This window comes from Hemicordylus capensis, chromosome 1 (assembly GCF_027244095.1).
Source record: "Hemicordylus capensis ecotype Gifberg chromosome 1, rHemCap1.1.pri, whole genome shotgun sequence".
NCBI lineage: Eukaryota > Metazoa > Chordata > Lepidosauria > Squamata > Cordylidae > Hemicordylus > Hemicordylus capensis.
The window spans coordinates 347,101,938-347,119,016 of NC_069657.1; the positions used below are offsets into that span (position 1 = coordinate 347,101,938).

The 17,079-nt window shown below is 44.9% G+C and overlaps 1 protein-coding gene across 2 annotated transcripts in view; it reads left to right on the top strand.

The window, feature by feature from the left end:
- TMEM200A (transmembrane protein 200A) overlaps positions 1-17,079 on the top strand; it is an 85,799-nt gene that overhangs the window by 26,796 nt on the left and 41,924 nt on the right. The window lies entirely within an intron of this gene.

The window sequence follows — 17,079 nt, forward strand, 5'->3', positions numbered from 1 at the left end:
AACTGATTTGGATCAATTTAGGATAAAATCTGAATTTTTGAATCTGAATTTGCACAGGCCTGATAGCTATAATAAGCACTCCTGTGAAAGCTGTTGCAAAATCCCTGTTGAGCTAATACAACTAGCATATGAGGTAAATATTTGAACTCCTGGGCACCAGCATCAAATTATAACAGCCTTTATGGCCAGACATCTGTGGCTTTTCCAGTCCTGGACTGTACATTTCAGAGTTGTCAGAGAGACGCTTTCTGCATTTGTTGAAAGGTGTTATCATGCAACTACTGGTTTTAGCCAAAAAGGCTGAGAAGTGATAAAAGGGCCTACAGTGCAGCCATGGATTGAACATCCAAGCTCAGATGTTCACTATGGCCTGTGCTGTTTTCAGGAATAGCAACATTTGGGCTATATGGGCTCTAAGGCCACTAATACAAACAAACCTCATTATTGATCAGATGATCTATCAAAAGACAGATGAACTCATTTCATCCTAAGATCATGAACAATATGTGAGGCTCTGGAGCAGACGTCTTTGAGGCTTCCAATATATTTTTCAACATAATAATCTATATTATTATTTCTCCTGGGTGTGCCTTCGAATGTGCGTCCCGGCCACCCAGTTGATTGGCTGGGTGGCGGAGGCGCCTGATTGGCTGGCGCACCCAGGAGAATTGGCTGGCGGCGGGCCAGGCTGCGGCAACGGCAGCACGTCCGGCCTGGCTGCAGAGGCGAGGCAAGGCGGCAGGCCTGACCGTGGCAGTGGCAATCGGCCCGGCAGCCTGGGCCCGTGCCCACCCAGAGACTGGAGCTGAAGGTGCGGGTGGGGGGAGAGGTAGCCAACCCAAAGAGGCCGGCCGCAGAGGCTGGCAAGCGGTGGCAGTGGGCCCGGCGAGCCGCGGAGGCGGTACTTTGTGCGGTGGGCCCAGCCGCAAAGGCGGCACTCAGCCCGGAGGCGGCTCTTGGCCAGGTGGCGGCGGGACCAGCCGCTGAGGCCAGGAGCCCGTGGGGTGGGAGGGAATCGGGCAGCAGGACTTCCCTGTTTGCCACCCGGGAGGAGGAGCAGCGGCGGTGGGGCCTTTTTTGGCAGCCTGCCAGCCGCCCAGTAAGGAAAGTAAAATGGGGAGGAGGGAAGGGGGAGGAGAGAGTGGGGAGGGCAAGAGGGAGAGGGAGGGCAAGAGAGTGGGGTGGAAGGGGGGAGGGCAAGAGAGTGGGGTGGAAGGGGGGAGGGCAAGAGAGTGGGGTGGAAGGGGGGAGGGCAAGAGAGCGGGGTGGAAGGGGGGAGGGCAAGAGAGCGGGGTGGAAGGGGGAGGGCAAGAGAGCGTGGGGCAGGGGGAGGGCAAGAGGGCAGGGGGGAGGGCAAGAGAGCATGGGGGAGGGGGAGGGTAAGAGAGAGTGGGGGAGGGAGGAAGATGAGAGAGTGGGGCAGGAGGAAGGGCAAGAGAGAGTGGGGCAGGGGGAGGGGAAGGGCAGGAGAAAGGAGCAGGGGGAGAGAGTGCAGGAGAGAGTGGGGCAGGAGGGTGAGAGAGAGGGGTAGGTGGAGGAAGGGCAAGAGAGAGTAGGGAGGGAGGGGAGGGGCAAGAGAGTGGGGAGGGAGGGAGGGGAAGAGGGGCAAGAGTGTGGGGCAGAAGGGAGGGAGTGGGAGGGAGAGTGGGGCAGGAGGGAGGGGGGAACAGCCGGCCCCCAAGAGCGCACAGATGCTTTGTGCAGGTTGGCTAGTCTATATAATTTTCTGTATAATTTTATTTAAAAAACAAATAAACCTCATTATATTACCCTTGACTGAAGTACTATTGCAAAGAAATGACTGGTTCTGTATTGATAGCAGTAATCCAAAAACCTTAGGTTTAACCGCCCAGAGACGTGGGCGGTATAAAAATATGTTAAATAAAATAAAATTAAATAAAAATACGAGAGTTAAGTTCCTTTACATTTTCACTCATGCCCTAAAAAGAATGGAAATTAGAAGTTTAGTTGTCCATCTTAACTTCTGCACCAGGCCCTTGTGGCTCTGGTAACGCTGAAACAACTGCTCATGTTCTTCTGTATTGTGATTATTACAGAGACATAAGACACCAACTAATTGCCCCACTTTTCCGGGCCGTGGAATTTTCCAGGCCGTGGAGATGATTTTTATTTAAACTATTTCTTCACTAATCTTAATTCGGATGTTATTCATATTGTGGCCAAATATTGTTATATAATATGCCAAATGCGTATAAATGTAGTCTGATTTTATATGATTATATAATAATAATAATAATAATAATTTATTTATTTATTTATTTTCTTATTTGTTTTAAATTGTTGTATTGCTGGTCTATGACCGAAATCAAGTTTTACTTACTTACTAACTTCTGCACCATATAAGCTGTAATGACTTTGTACAGTCTGATATATGATGGATGACTGTACAAATCTGGAAAGACTTTGTAGAGTCTGGTATATGATAGTGGCTCTAGAAATGAGGCTCTGTGCACCCACAGTCTGCCTTGATCAGAGATGCATCAGGCAAAAATTCATAAGGGACATCTCTAGGAAGTGATTATGAAAACTGCATTTGTTAAATGTCTGCCTGTATGCATCGCTCACCAGCCCAATGTCCAACTGAAAGATAGGGGTGTGCACGGAACTGCCAAACTGCGGTCTGGCACTGGGGTGGGGGGCACCTTTAAGAGCGGCGGGAGGGTTTACTTACCCCTCCCGCCGCTTTCCCGCTTGGCGCCGTAATCTTCAAAGTAATTGGGGCGGCAGGACACCTCCCTGCCGCCCCTTCCCCAACATTGCTTGCAAAAAACCCCAGCAGGCCTTTGTGCGCGCGCACGTCACAGAGAGGTGTCCTGCCGCCCCAATTATTTTGAAGATTACGGAGCGGGAAAGCGGGATTACAAGCGGGAAAGCAGCGGGAGGGGTAAGTAAACCCTCCCGCCGCTCTTAAAGGTACCCCCACCCCCGGACCGAACCACCCAGCTCCGGACCGGTCTGGAGGCTTTTTTAATGGCCTCTGGACCGGTCCAGGCCCATCCCTACTGAAAGACCAAGGCAAAGTGTGGATGCATGGAGCCTCATTTCTAAAGCCATCATCCTATACCAGACTCTATAAAGTCTTTACAGCTTATATGGTGCGGGAACACACACACACTGCAGCTTAGAGGAGCCCAGAGGAACTCTTCACAGCCTAACTAAATGGAATGACACCCAGCTGCACAAAGCAGTGTGCAGGTTTTGGCTGGAGGTTGGGACGAAACACCTGTGGTTTTGGAGAACCAACTGTGGAGTAACCAACAACCAGAATTAAGAAGTGCTTTTTCTAAGGCAAAGAAGCAGAATTAAAAGGTATAGCTGCAGTGAGGAGAGGAAAGAAGAGGGCTGGGAAAGAAATTGAAGGGCTATGCTCCCAAGGTTCAGATAGGGATGTAGCTGACCACCATACTGGTTGTGGGCACCACAGCTTCAAAAGTCCTACTGCACAGACTCCTTTAGCAGTAAAGATGTATTTTTCAGCCTCTTAAAACACAACTTTGAAGATCAATTGTGAAATAACCACTGATTGGGTCCCAGAAGGATATACAAAAAGCATTTTTCTGGCATGCAGTCTAAAGGCTGAAACAAATGGACTACAAAATCATTTAAATACCACAGTCCGAAAAAATGTCGCCAACCCTTTAAACCCTTGTTCAAAAGAGAAAAACTTTAAGCTGCTCGATCTCTGCCACTTTTCAATGGATCTTCACCAAATTTGCAAGGGAGGTGTCTCTTTTCATGTAGTGAATGTGTGCTGATGGCCAGGCAGGTTGGACAAATGATTTTGATTTTATAAACAATAAAATATTCAGGCTTATAATGGTGGAATGTTGAAACTGTTCTTCACCTTAACTATACTGGCACTACTATGCCAGTATAATATGGGGAAACAATTTACTGTATGAGGTTACAACTTGGACTAAGTGTACAAAGTTTTTCTGACATTGTTTCAAGTCCAAGTTGCTCTATCCTTAATTCTAAACAGATAAGGACGTCATCCCTCCTCGACACTAAAAAGATCCTCAGTTGTTTTGATCCATCAGATTTATCATAACATATGACATGGAGGTTCAGAACAAGCCATTGTTTATGAGACAGCAGAAAGATTGTTGTGTTCTTCCACAGGACGCTTTTTGCTCTTATGCCAATTGGAGTATTTCTACATTTAGATGTTTCTGTAACATGTTTTATTGATATATAAGGTAATTATTATAGCACTAATGTATTCTGAATTGAAATCAACTTTAGAATTTCAATTTACAGTAAACTCATTTTAAACATTTTACAAAGCACATGGGGGTGGCGAGGGCAACGTCAAAAGGCCTCAGGCAGAACATGATCTCTGCAGGGTGTATATTGCCACCTTTACAGTCAATTTCTAATATGGCCACACAGAAAGCTCCTGTAACTCCCTTAACAGGTGTGCAGAAGAGGAAATTTCAGATGGTACCTTTCTTCTCCTGTCACATTGTATAGCTGAAACCATACTGTACAACTGTAAAAGGCACAGACGTCCTTCTCTCCTTCACACCTGGCCACCCTATTAGTGTCAATCAATATTAGTGGCCTCATCCAGAAGTTATTATTCAAAATTTCAGACCTTGTATTATGCTGCAAAGGGCACTGCCAGGTCTCTTCTGACTAAAGATAGCAATTATTTAAGTAAAAAAACCAGGAACAATGTCAAAGTGTTTCTGCAGATTGATTGAACTCTGTTGAATTCATAATTTAGTGGGCCTTCTCAAACAATTGTTTTAGCATTGTAGGCAAAGTCCAAGCAATGCATTGAAATGTACCATGAACATAATATCAAAAAGTGGTAGACCATGTGATTTATATGTAGATGATTCCAGGTTATATCCTGTTTCCAGATAACTAATAACTGTCTGAGACTCTTGGGAACCACTGTAATAAGAATAGACCATGCTGTGTATCATTTGCTTGACTTTGTATAATGTATCGCTTCATCATTGTGGTAGCCTATATAAAATATCACACTGGAGTTAATTTTTTTCACACGTTGTAGTGTAGGGTTGCACAACTTCAACCCTCCTGCAGATGTTGGACTACAATGTCTGGTGGGCCACTGTGTGAAACAGGATGCTGGACTGGATAGGTCTAGGGCCTGATCCAACAGGGCTGTTCTTATGTAGGAACATAGGAGCTACCATATACTGAGTTAGACCATTGGTCTATCCAGCTCAGTATTGTCTTCACAGACTGGCAGCAGCTTCTCCAAGGTTGCAAGCAGGAATCTCTCTCAGCCCTATCTTGGAGAAGCCAGGGAGGGAACTTGAAACTTTCTGCTCTTCCCAGAGCAGCTCTATCTCCTGAGGGGAATATCTTACAGTGCTTACATGTGGTCTCCCATTCATATGCAACCAGGGCAGACCCTGCTTAGCCAAGGGGACAAGTCATGCAAGTCAAGCAATACCACAAGACCAGTTCATCCTCCTCATGTAACTCCCATCATATCTGACTATTGACCACTATGCCTGGGGATGATGGGAGTTATAGTCCAAAAACAGCTGGAGCGTCAAAGTTGTGCAATCATGTATTTGTGTGTAATTTTCTATATTCGTATGCATGCATAGGCTGCATTATTTAAACAAGTTCTTAATAACTGCAGATAAATCTGTTGATGAACCATGGGGAAAACCATGGTAAATCTGCCCCCCCCGAAACATTTCTGGATAGAACAAAAATTAGTCTTTCTGACACAATCCAGTTGTTAACATTTTCAAAATATAGACCAAACCCATAGCTAAGTAAATGAAACAAATGATTTCATGATTTGCCTGAATATGTCTAAATTTGATTCTCAGTTTTTGGCAGATCTAAAAAAGACATTGAATACCTGGGGAGTTTCATTAAATGGGCACTTGTTCCTGAGAGAGTCATCAACTGCAATTATGTTAAGGTGGTGTAAAAGCCATTGTTCTCTGCTACTATTGTTAATAGCAGGGCATTGTGCTCAGTGGTGTATAGATGAGAAAGTCCCTGTCTTGGGATGGGGTATAGCCTTTATTAGACAGACAAAGGAAGGGCTGAAGGATTAACAATGAATTGTAAGAAATTAAATGAAACCAGACGTCTGGTCATAATTGTGAAAAAGAGGCAAGATACAGCTACATTGGTGCACAATTAAGCCTGATTGATTTCAGTAGGAGAGATCTAAGCACGCAGAGCTAAGTTATGTTCAAATATTTCTCAGTGAAATAAATTGGACTTGATGCTTAACTTTGGCTGGATTGTGCCTGAAGTTCAATCTTTACTGGTGCATAAATTCATTGAGTTGGGTCATTCATTCTGGTCATGTAGACCAATCCTATGCATGTTTACCTGGAAATAAGTTCTAGTGGCTGACATCCAAATTAGTTTCTACTACTGAAGAAACACCAGTGCTTTTGAAGAGTTCAACTAACTAAGTTTCACTGCTCATGCAGATGGAGGAGGGGGAGGATTTCAACAACCTCTCCTTCCCCTGGAAACCCTCTGTGTCACCCAAAAACATGTCCCTGCAGGTTGTGCAGCCCTCAAGGACATACTTTCAGTTTCCACAGAGTGCTTCTGAGGGAAAGAAAAGTAATCCGAACCCATCCCATGTCCTATGCAAGTACTGGCGCAGGGTTCAATGTGCATTCATTGGTACTGTTCAGAAACTACACTGATGCTTCCTTAGCCTGAATGTCAGCCATATATTCAGCTGGACTTACTTCTAGATAAGCAAGCATAATATTGTAGGTACAATCCTGTGATTATTTACTTGGAAGTAAGTCCCATTTAACACAGCGTAATTTTCTTCCAGGAAAATATGCATCGAATTGGGCTCTTTACAGTTTTGTATGTCTGTCCCACTTGACATAAATGAGTGAAACTTCTGAGGAGGCTTTTCATGAAACTTTCTGAGGAGGCTTCCCCCCCCCCCCTTGGTGATGAAGAGGCTTCTCAGTATGAAAATCTTTGAATGATACAGATTTAATCATTATTCTGTGAAGCTTCCTAAAACATAGTCATTATTCTTGTATGAGTGGTTAATAATGCATAACTTGCCACTTAATGGCACAGTGGGGAAGTAACTTGTCTAGAGAGCAGGAGGCTATTGGTTCGAATCCCTGCTGGTGTGTTTCCCAGAATATGGGAAACTCCTATATCGGGCAGAAGCAACATAGGAAGGTGCTGAAAGGCATCACCTCGTACTGTGCAGGAGATGGCAGTAGTAAACCCCTTCTGTATTCTACCAAAGATAACCACAGGGCTCTGTGGTCACCAGGAGTCACTCAACAGCACAACTTTTACTTTAGTACATTAGACTGCAAATACTTTGCAGCATCAAATATTGCTTTATTTTATGTTCAAGTGTCTGTTCTTCTCTTATGAATATGACGGATATTTATATGCTGCTTTTCAACAAAAATTCCCAAAATAGTTTACATAGATATAGATAAATAAATAAAATGGTTCCCTGTCCCCAAAGGGCTCACAATCTAAAAAATAAACTTAAGGTAGACACCAGCAACAGCCACTAGAGCAGGCTGCTAAGCTTTGGCCCTCATACAGATGTTGACCTATAATTCCCATAATCCCTGTCTATTGGCTACTGTGGCTGGGGATTATGAGAGTTGTTGTTCAAAAATATCTGGGGAGCCTAAGTTGCGCAGGCCTGCACTAGAGGGATGCTGTGCTGGGGATGGATAGCCCAATTGCTGCCCCCCTGCTAAATAAAGAGAATCGCCACTTTAAAAGGTGCCCCTTTGCTCAGCAGAGGACTAACCCTTCCCACCTAACTCTTTTGTCAGCCAGAAACAAGCAGGTAGTTAGCTGTTCTGTTTGCACAATGAATACAGCTGCCCTTTCTTTTCTTAGCTTATGAAGAAAATAATCTAAAATAATTAATAATAATTTATATTTTAATTCTAATAAAATAATAGAAAATAACATCCTGGCAACTAATTAGGCCTCAGTTGCCAGGAGCCTTGCAGAGAGGAGGACACCTTAACATCTGCTTCCCAGAGACAGCTGCTGCCCAGTGGTGAGAGCCTGTGTCGCTGCTGTCTGCTGTTGCCAGCCTTTGTACCCCCTAATGTGTGGGGCTGTGGCTGCTGTCCCGTGCGTGAGTCTGTGAGGGATTAGGGCCAGAGGGAGTGAGTTAGCAGTTCTTGAGGACCAGCTGCCCAGATTAGTCATCTTTCTGGGCTTATAAAAGGGTTGCTGCCCTGTGGCAGCAGGGTCGCCCCTTTGAGGGAGCCACTTTGAGGGGCAACGAGGGTGAGGGCCAGTTGGTATTATTGGCTACTGTTGTTTTTTAGGTCCTAGATGTTTCAGATGTGTCGTGGTTTGTCTGTGGATGGGGAGACAGGATGTGTGTCCACTGACTATGGGGTGGCTATTTTGGTGGTGGTGGGGAGTAGAAGAAGTAAAGTTGGCAGGTCAGCGAGTCATTACAGGGGAAGGGAAGTCAGAAATTTATTAGCTGTTTCCCCTTCCAGCTGTCCTGCCAGATCTTTGACCCTGGGGAGCAGTGCCAACCTCCCACTGTTCCTCTGTAATGACAGGTCCATCCAGAATAAGTCAGAAACCATCCATGATCTGATTCTGGATGAAGGGCAGAACTGGTATTTATTACAGAGACTTGGTGTGGGAGGCTAGTGGCCAAGTCTGGTCCCAGCTTCTTCCTCCAGGGTACTGTGTTGAGGAGCAGAGGAGGAGATGTGGGCGGGGAGGTGGAGTGGCTGTGATCTATAAGAATAACCTCTCCCTGACCAGGATCCATGTTGTAGTGTCACAGGGGACTCCTGTGATTTCCCCATTGTCATGGACGGACTACTATCTAGTTAAGATTGGAATCACAGTCACCCCCCACCATTGCATGGGTGAGGGGCCCATTAAAATGGTCCTCCCAAGAAGGTTATTGGATCCAATAGGGTTCCAAGAAGCCTTGGAGGGATTTAGTGTTGACTCTGCTGGTGATCCTGTTGATGCCCTGATGGAGAATTGGAACAGCAGGCTCACCAGGGCAGTAGACATGATCACTCCTAAGCGCAGGTATGGAGCGAGACTGGGGGCGGTCTGTGTTCGGCCGCGGCCCCTGCCTCCGTGTCTGACGTCAGTTACAGGGGCCCAGTTAGCCATGCTCCCACGTCAGATGCGGGAGTGTGGTCTCCCTCCCAAACAGGGCCATGCGGCCCTGTTTGGAAGGCAGATTGGCCCGTGCTGCATTGGACAGCGCGGGCCGGAGTAACTCTACCTGCCTTTAAAGGTAGGGAGAGCCATTCTTGCCACACTGCCAATGCAGTGCGGGCCGATCTCCCTTCCAGACAGGGCCACACGGCTCCATTTGGGTGGAAGATCAGACCCGCTGAGTTGGCAGTGAGGCCAGGAGCAGCTCTCTTGCCTTTAAAGGCAGGTAGAGTGGCTCCAGCCCACGCTGCCAATGCAGCGCAGGCCGATTTTGTTCCCAAATGGGGCCGCGTAGCCCCATTTGGGAGCAAAATAATGCCCCCCACATCTGACATAATATGTGGGGGCATATCAGGGCCACGAGGTGCAGCCCTTGGTAGGTGGCGGCTCAAGTTCTTTGAACCCGTTCGCCCAACGGTGTCTCCTCCCCTGCCTAAGCATCAGTTCTGACCCACTTCAAAATTGGCCCCTTGGTATACGGAAGAACTACGGGGGCTGAAGCGGCAAGGTAGATGACTGGAGCACAAGTGGAGGAAGACTTGACTCAAATCTGACAGATTACAACATAGAGCACACTTGAAGATCTATGCTCTGGCAGTACAGACAGCAAAGAAGCGATTCTTTTCAGCCCATATTGCATCTGCAAGTTCATGTCCAGTGGAGTTGTTCAGGGTTGTGAGAGGGCTAGTAAGTGCCCCTCCTCCCTGGAATCAGAATTTGGAACCATCTATTACCTGCTGTGATGTATTTAATGATTTTTGTGTGGATAAAATCTCTTGTATTCAGGCCCACTTGGATTTAGACCCCACAATTACTGCAGTGTCTGAATCAAAGGTGTCCAGTGACTCCTCTTATGTGGTAAGGCTGGATCATTTTCAGTTTGTGACTCTAAATGCTTCTCTGAGGGAGGGCAGGATGCCTCCTTGCCTTAAGGAGGCAATTATTAGATGACTTTTGAAGAAGCCTGTCTTGGAGTTAAGCAACTATAGGCCTGTCTCCAACCTTCCATGGTTGGGCCAGGTAATTGAGAAGGTGGTTGCCTCCCAACTCCAGGCAGTCTTGGATGAAACTGATTATCTAGACCCCTTTCAGACCGGATTTCCAGTGGACTATGGGGTGGAGACTGCCTTGTTTGGTCCGATGGATGATCTTCAAAAACTGAACTTCGGAATGGTGTCCCTAAGGGCTCCACATTGTCTCCGATGTTTAACATCTACATGAAACTGCTGGAGATCAGGAGATTTGGTGCAGAGTGTTATCAGTATGCTGATGACACCCAAATCTTTTTCTCCATGTCAGGAGAAGGCATAACCTCCCTAAATGCCTGCCTGGAGGCAGTGATGGGCTGGATGAGAGGCAACAAACTGAGGCTGAATCCAGATAAGATGGAGGTACTCATTGTGCGTGGTCGAAACTCTGGAGATGAGTTTGATCTGCCAGTTCTGGATGGGGTCACACTTCCCCGGAAGGAACAAGTACGCAGTCTGGGGATGCTTCTGGATCCGAGCGTCTCTCTGGTGTCCCAGGTTGAGGCAGTGGCCAGAAGTGCCTTCTATCAGCTTTGGCCGATACGCCAGCTGCATCTATTTTTTGAGATAAATGACCTCAGAACAGTAGTACATCTGCTGGTCATCTCCAGACTTGATTACTGCAAAGCAGTCTATGTGGGGCTGCATTTGTATGTAGTCTGGAAACTGTAGTTGGTCCAGAATGCAGCAGTCAGCTTGTTCTCTGGGTCATCTCGGAGATACTGTACCACTCCTATCTTAAAAGATCTACACTGTTTGCCGATAAGTTTCTGGGCAAGTTCCTGGGAAAAATACAAGATGTTGGTTATAACCTATAAAACCCTAAAGCTTTTAATCAGATATTGTTTTTATTGTGTTTTTAATAATATTAATGTTTTAACCTTTTTACTTGTTGTTTTTATTGTTTTGTTGTAAACTGTGCAGAGACTTGCATTTTGGACGCTGTACAAATATGATAGATAGATAGATAGATAGATAGATAGATACTGTAGGTAGGTATGTAGATTATTGTAGGAATGTGTGTGTATGTGTGTCTGGACGTGTTAAGAAATGCCTTGCAAAACTAATAACCGTGTTTCACTTTGTATTATATGCTTCATAACCACTGCACATATGCTTCATAACCATATGCTTCATAACCACTGTGTATAAGGGGATGTTCAAACAAACAGCAGGGGGAAAATAATGATGAGTAATTTTTAGAGTGGAAAACAATAATTGATCAGGTCATCAAGATGGATATTTAATAGGGATGTGCGAAACGTTTCGGATACAAAACGTTTTGTACCCCAAACAGCCTGTTTTGGGTGTTTTGTAGACAAAACAAAACACCCATTTTCCAGATCCAAAAGTTTTGTATACAAAACAAAATGTCCCTGTTTCGGCTGCAAAACGTTATGTTGTTTCGGACCTCCATTTTGTGGTGATCTCTGAGTCAGTCTCCATTTTGTGTTTGACATCTCTTTGAATTTTCCAGCCTTCTGATCAGTGACCTAAATCATGGGCTGACCTGCTGACAATTCCCTCCTTGTTCCCCATTGGCTCTTTTGCTTCTTCCCACTCTTTACTGACCCCACATTGGCCAGGGGAAGGGTGGCTAACCCATGGGGTGCTGGGTTCTGCTGTTTCTGTGGTGTTCTGAGTATAGATTCTCTGGTAGCATATGAGTGTGGATTCTTGTTTTTCACTGAAAATCTCATATGCTACCAGAGAATCTACAATGAACACCTCAGAAACAACAAAACCCAGTACCCCACAGGCTTGTGGGTATGGGGGTGGTTGGCACCCTATGTGCACTACACAATTCCTCGCTCTGGGCAACCCCAGGGCCCCCCAAGTGGAATTATGGGGCTGCTGAAACCTCCATTATTCCCTATGGGAGAAATCTTAAAGACACGTAAACTTCAACAAATCATAAAAGATCAGCCCTTTGCCCAATTCCTTTGAAATAATTATGGAAGTTTCCTTGCCCCTATTGGGCACCCACCACACTCTGCTCTGGGTCATCCCTTTCCCCTTGATTTGAAGCGATATATTTGCTGGAATCCCCATTATTCCCTATGGGAAAATTCTTAAAGATGTGTAAACTTAAAAAAAAATCACAAAAAAACCAGCCCTTTGCCTAATTCCTTTGAAATTTGGGTGGTAGCTTCCACCCATTGGACACTACCACCACCACCCACTCCTTTTTAAAAATCCAAATCGATTCAGATACGGAAAATTTGGCTACAAAACAAAACAGGGCTGATTCGGATTCAGAAAATTTGGGTACAAAACAAAACCGGGAAGTTTCGATTCTGATACAAATCGAAACAAGAAAATTCCAAAATGCACACCCCTAATATTTAATTGGACTTTAATCAGAAGTCTGGAAGACTTTAGTATTAATGAAATTGTTGTAAACAACTTGTTTGTAATTCTCAGCAGTTCACTCAAAGAGGCTATTCTCACGATCGGCCAAAAGCGGGCTAAGGGAACCTAGCCTGATTTTGGGCAAGCGTGAGAACCACCGGGCTAGCAGGTGAGCCCGGTTTCCTCAAAGCGGGTAGCCTGCTTAAGTAGCCCTCACCTAAAATGAGGTTAACGGAGCAAGTGCTCCGTTAACCGTGTTTTTTTAATTGTGTATTGCCGCAGTGTAACTTTAGTATTAAAGTAGTATTAAAGCAGCAGCACACAAGGGGACCCCCGTTGGGAGGCTGAAACAAGCCTCCTGGCCCTAGGGGTCTTTCCAGGATGCCCTGCATGTTCGTGTGGGGCATCCTGGACCTTCCAGCGGCTGCATGGTCCCCAATCCCCGCAGCCCCCACCAACTCCATGACGGAGCTGGCAGTCGTGTGGGCAGCCGATTCGTCTGCACACCTCACGGACCTCATTTCAGCGAGTCTCACTGATTGTGAGACTTGCCTCAAAATCTTCCAAGCAGTAAGTGGTTTGCCTGTGATTTTCATAGAATCATAGATTTTTAGAGTAAGAAGGAACATTGGAGGTCTTCTTATCCAAGCCTATATTCAGACAAATCCTATAAGAAGTTGAAATATTAATTCAAGAGAATTACTGTTGTTTTCACTAAATGACTTGAAATATATATCCTGCATTAGAATTGTTTGTTGTCATTAAAGTGAAATACTTAGTTAAATAATTAAGCTTTGCAGCCCAATCATATGTATTTTTACTCCAAATTAAGTTTTCCACTTGAACCTATTTCCAAGTAACCGTGTATATGATTATAGCCTTACTAATTGACCTATTGTGCAACATTCTATTATTATTATTATTATTATTATTACTACTACTACTACTACTACCACAGAGTGGTATACTACATACTTGAATTTCTCTTTCACAACAACCCTGTAGTAGATTAGGCTGAGAGAGAAATGACTGGCCCAGAGTCACCCAGCTAGTTTCATGGCTGAATGGGGATTTGAACTTGAATCTCCCCGTACCTAGTCCAGATTAACCACTACACCACGCTGGCTCTCTACCTGCCTTATATGGAGCATGCATGCAGTTGTACATACTGCCTTGTAATGAAGCGTGTACACATTGGAAATAATGGCTGTCTATTGCAAACTGTGTTTGCATAATTATTGCATCTTGTGCAAGAGTGCTGTTATGCAACTGTGTACTTCCTTCATTACAAACAAAACACTGTGCAGTGTGTCAGCCACTTTTCTTGCACACACTTTTTCTTGAACACCAAGGCTCTGAAAGTATTGATGCTGTCCTCTTTTGGAAGCATGATCAGTGACTAGATGAGGCATACATGTTTGCCTGATTTCCTTCTCATTTTTCTTTTTGTGTATGTCTTAATTGGGATATAGATATTTCACTTGCACACCGCTAAAACAATGGTTGACTATATGCATTGTAACACTGACCTACCATTTTAACACTTACGGAGGACTTGTACAACATGATTATCTCGGAACTGTATTTACCTGATTCCAGTGACTCTGAATTTAAGACAAGCTCCTTAAAAAATAGAGGTTAAATACAGATTATACCCTTGTTTATACAAAAGGAAGAGGACTCTGAATTTAAGATGACCCCCTGATTTCTAACATCAAAGAACTTGGAAAAAACCTAGTCTTTCGATTCAGGTAAATACAGGAATCCTTACAAGTGCAAAGCAGGATTATTATCATCATTATCATTATTATAATATTATTTAGTAAAACAGAGAGAGCTGTCTGATACCCATTTTACTGCTCTGACTGAAGTGGAAGGTGTGGGGAAGAAATCGACAAGCAAGTCATCATTCTTTGCTTTCCTTTTTTGCAGACCTTAATGATATACTTAATCATGCCCCTTCTTGTACCTGTGATAAATAAATTTTGGTCTGGTTCAAAGTATGGAGCTTTTCCATACTATGGTTGATAGCAACTTGACTCTGGTAGCAGTTGCTGTTTGTTCTGTCAAACAGGTACAGCCCCTCCTGCATCCTTTGGTGGCAACTGACTTCCCAACCCACAACAGGATAGCAATGAAAAAGTAGTACTTATGCAGATGTCTCATAGCGCCTTACCAATGATTGTGGAAGAATAGGGATCATCAGTACAAACAAGAGTTGTGAGATCTCCTGTATCTGCGGAGGTGTGCCTATCATTTGGGGGGCTAGATGGGTGGTGTTAATCCAAGAACAACACCCACCTTTCATCATCTGTTGAACACCGGGCCTGTCCTCCATTTAAAAAAAAAAAGCCTATGTTTTGGGCATATGTGCCCATCCTTATGCTTTCCTCCATTCTTTTCCTAACCATATTTCTCTGTCAGCTAAAAATATCAGTAAGGTCCTCCGTTACATGCGGCACACTTGTAGAAGCATTTCTTCCATTATGATCTAAGAAGTCATATGCCCTGCTTTTCTTGGGTAGGGTAAAGGTAAAGTGTGCCGTTATGTCGATTTCGACTCTTGGCACCCACAGAGCCCTGTAGTTTTCTTTGGTAGAATACAGGAGGGGTTTACCATTGCCTCCTGCCGCGCAGTATGGGATGATGCCTTTCAGCATCTTCCTATATCGCTGCTGCCTGACATAGTACCAGCAGGGATTCAAACCAGCAACCTTCTGCTTGTTGGTCAAGCATTTCTCCACTGCGCCTTGGATAGAAAGGTAATATTTGGGGAGGCAGGTGTGGATGCAAGTGACTGCAACCCAATTGAATAGAAGACACATTTATTCACCCAAGCTTTTAAACTAGCTTTGAGGTTTTAAATTGTTTTGTTTTATGTTGCTGTAAACTGCCCAGAGATGGAAGTTTGGGGCAATGTACCAATATTAGATAGATAGATAGATAGATAGATAGATAGATAGATAGATAGATAGATAGACACACACAATGGAGGGGGTTTCAGAGGGGGCAGTTGGGGGGTCTCAAGCTTAAAGGGGCCTCTGTTGAGCATGGTGGAGAGGGCAGCAGGCAACCCTAGCACACCATGGCAATACAGCTGTGGAGTGGCAGGCAGCCTTCATGCCTAGCAGCAACCCAGTTGCTGGGATCAATAGAGGAGGGAGTGATGCTCAGCTGTTGCACCCAGTAGCTCAGTGAAAGGGGCAGCAAATGGCTCTCACAACCAGCAGCAACCTAGCTGTTGGACACGATGGATGGGGCAGTGCGGTGGGGGGGTGGTGTCTTGCACCCAGTGCCACCAAGCTGCCAGGAATGGTGAAGGGGCAGTGGAAGGGCTGGAGGACTGCTCTCTCAAGCTCTGTGTGTGTGTGTCATGTGTGCAGCTCGGCTCCAAAGCAGCCGCACAGGAGGGAAGCAAACCTGGGGCATCTCTTCCCCCATTGATCTGCTCTCTAACTGCAAAGTCTGCAAACTGCTGGGAAGGATCCCAGCCCAGATTTCTTCTCCCCCCACTTTCCAAAGCAGGCCAGCACCACTGAAATGAAAACATGAATGGAAAATGAAAACAGAGGAACCTACAACCAAGGGGCTGCACATGCATGCATGCATACTGACTGGTGGGGAAGAAGAGGAAAGGGGAAGAGGGACATGGGTGGGCAGAAGCGAGGAATAGATTTGAGGTGGGCACGGAAAAATGGAAAGGCAGCTGTGTGGGAAACTCAGGCATTAAACCCAAAGCTTTCTTTTGTGAAATTGGCCAAGTGCAGAACAAAGAAAGGGGGAGAAAATCAGAAAGAGAAGCTGTGTTTGTGGATAACCTGCAGTGAAACCAGTTTCCAATCTTTACTGTACGTCCCACTATTCGTCTCCCCCCTGTCTGTAAAGGGCCATGTGGAAAATTGAATGAAAAATCTACATGGAACCAGTAGGACAGATCCATGGAAAAATGTAGACAGGAATATTAATCCATAAGCCACAGTCTTTCCTGCAATTTTTTTGTGGAATTTTAATTCAAGCGTTAAGTTTCCTATTCTGCATCCTTTCAGGTATATTTGTTATGTAGAAATAATGTTATGTAAGAATTGGATCACTTACCTCTTAGTTATACTGGCTCAAATTATTTGGTCCCTGATCTTGTAAAGTCTTGTTGCAATAAGTTTGAGAACACGCGCTCTATGTTAATTCATAGAAAACAAATTTACCTGTAAATTCTCTCATTCAGCCCAACTAGCTGAAGCATGGGCCAGGATGTTCAGAAAAACAAACACAAATTAATCAAAAAGACTCAGGCTTTGGGCTACAGGTGCAATAGGAATTTGCCCTTGTGTACCTTTAGTCATATAATGGACAGAGAGTGAGGTCATTCATGCAATCAAAAACTGTAGAAACAGAAAAACATTTTTCTACCCGGGTTTGGGAGTTGTGTGTGCTCCCATTTTTCAGCTGTGTGGAAGCAAAGTAGGAGGAAAAACTGGGTAGAAGGATTGTGTGGAAAGAAAGT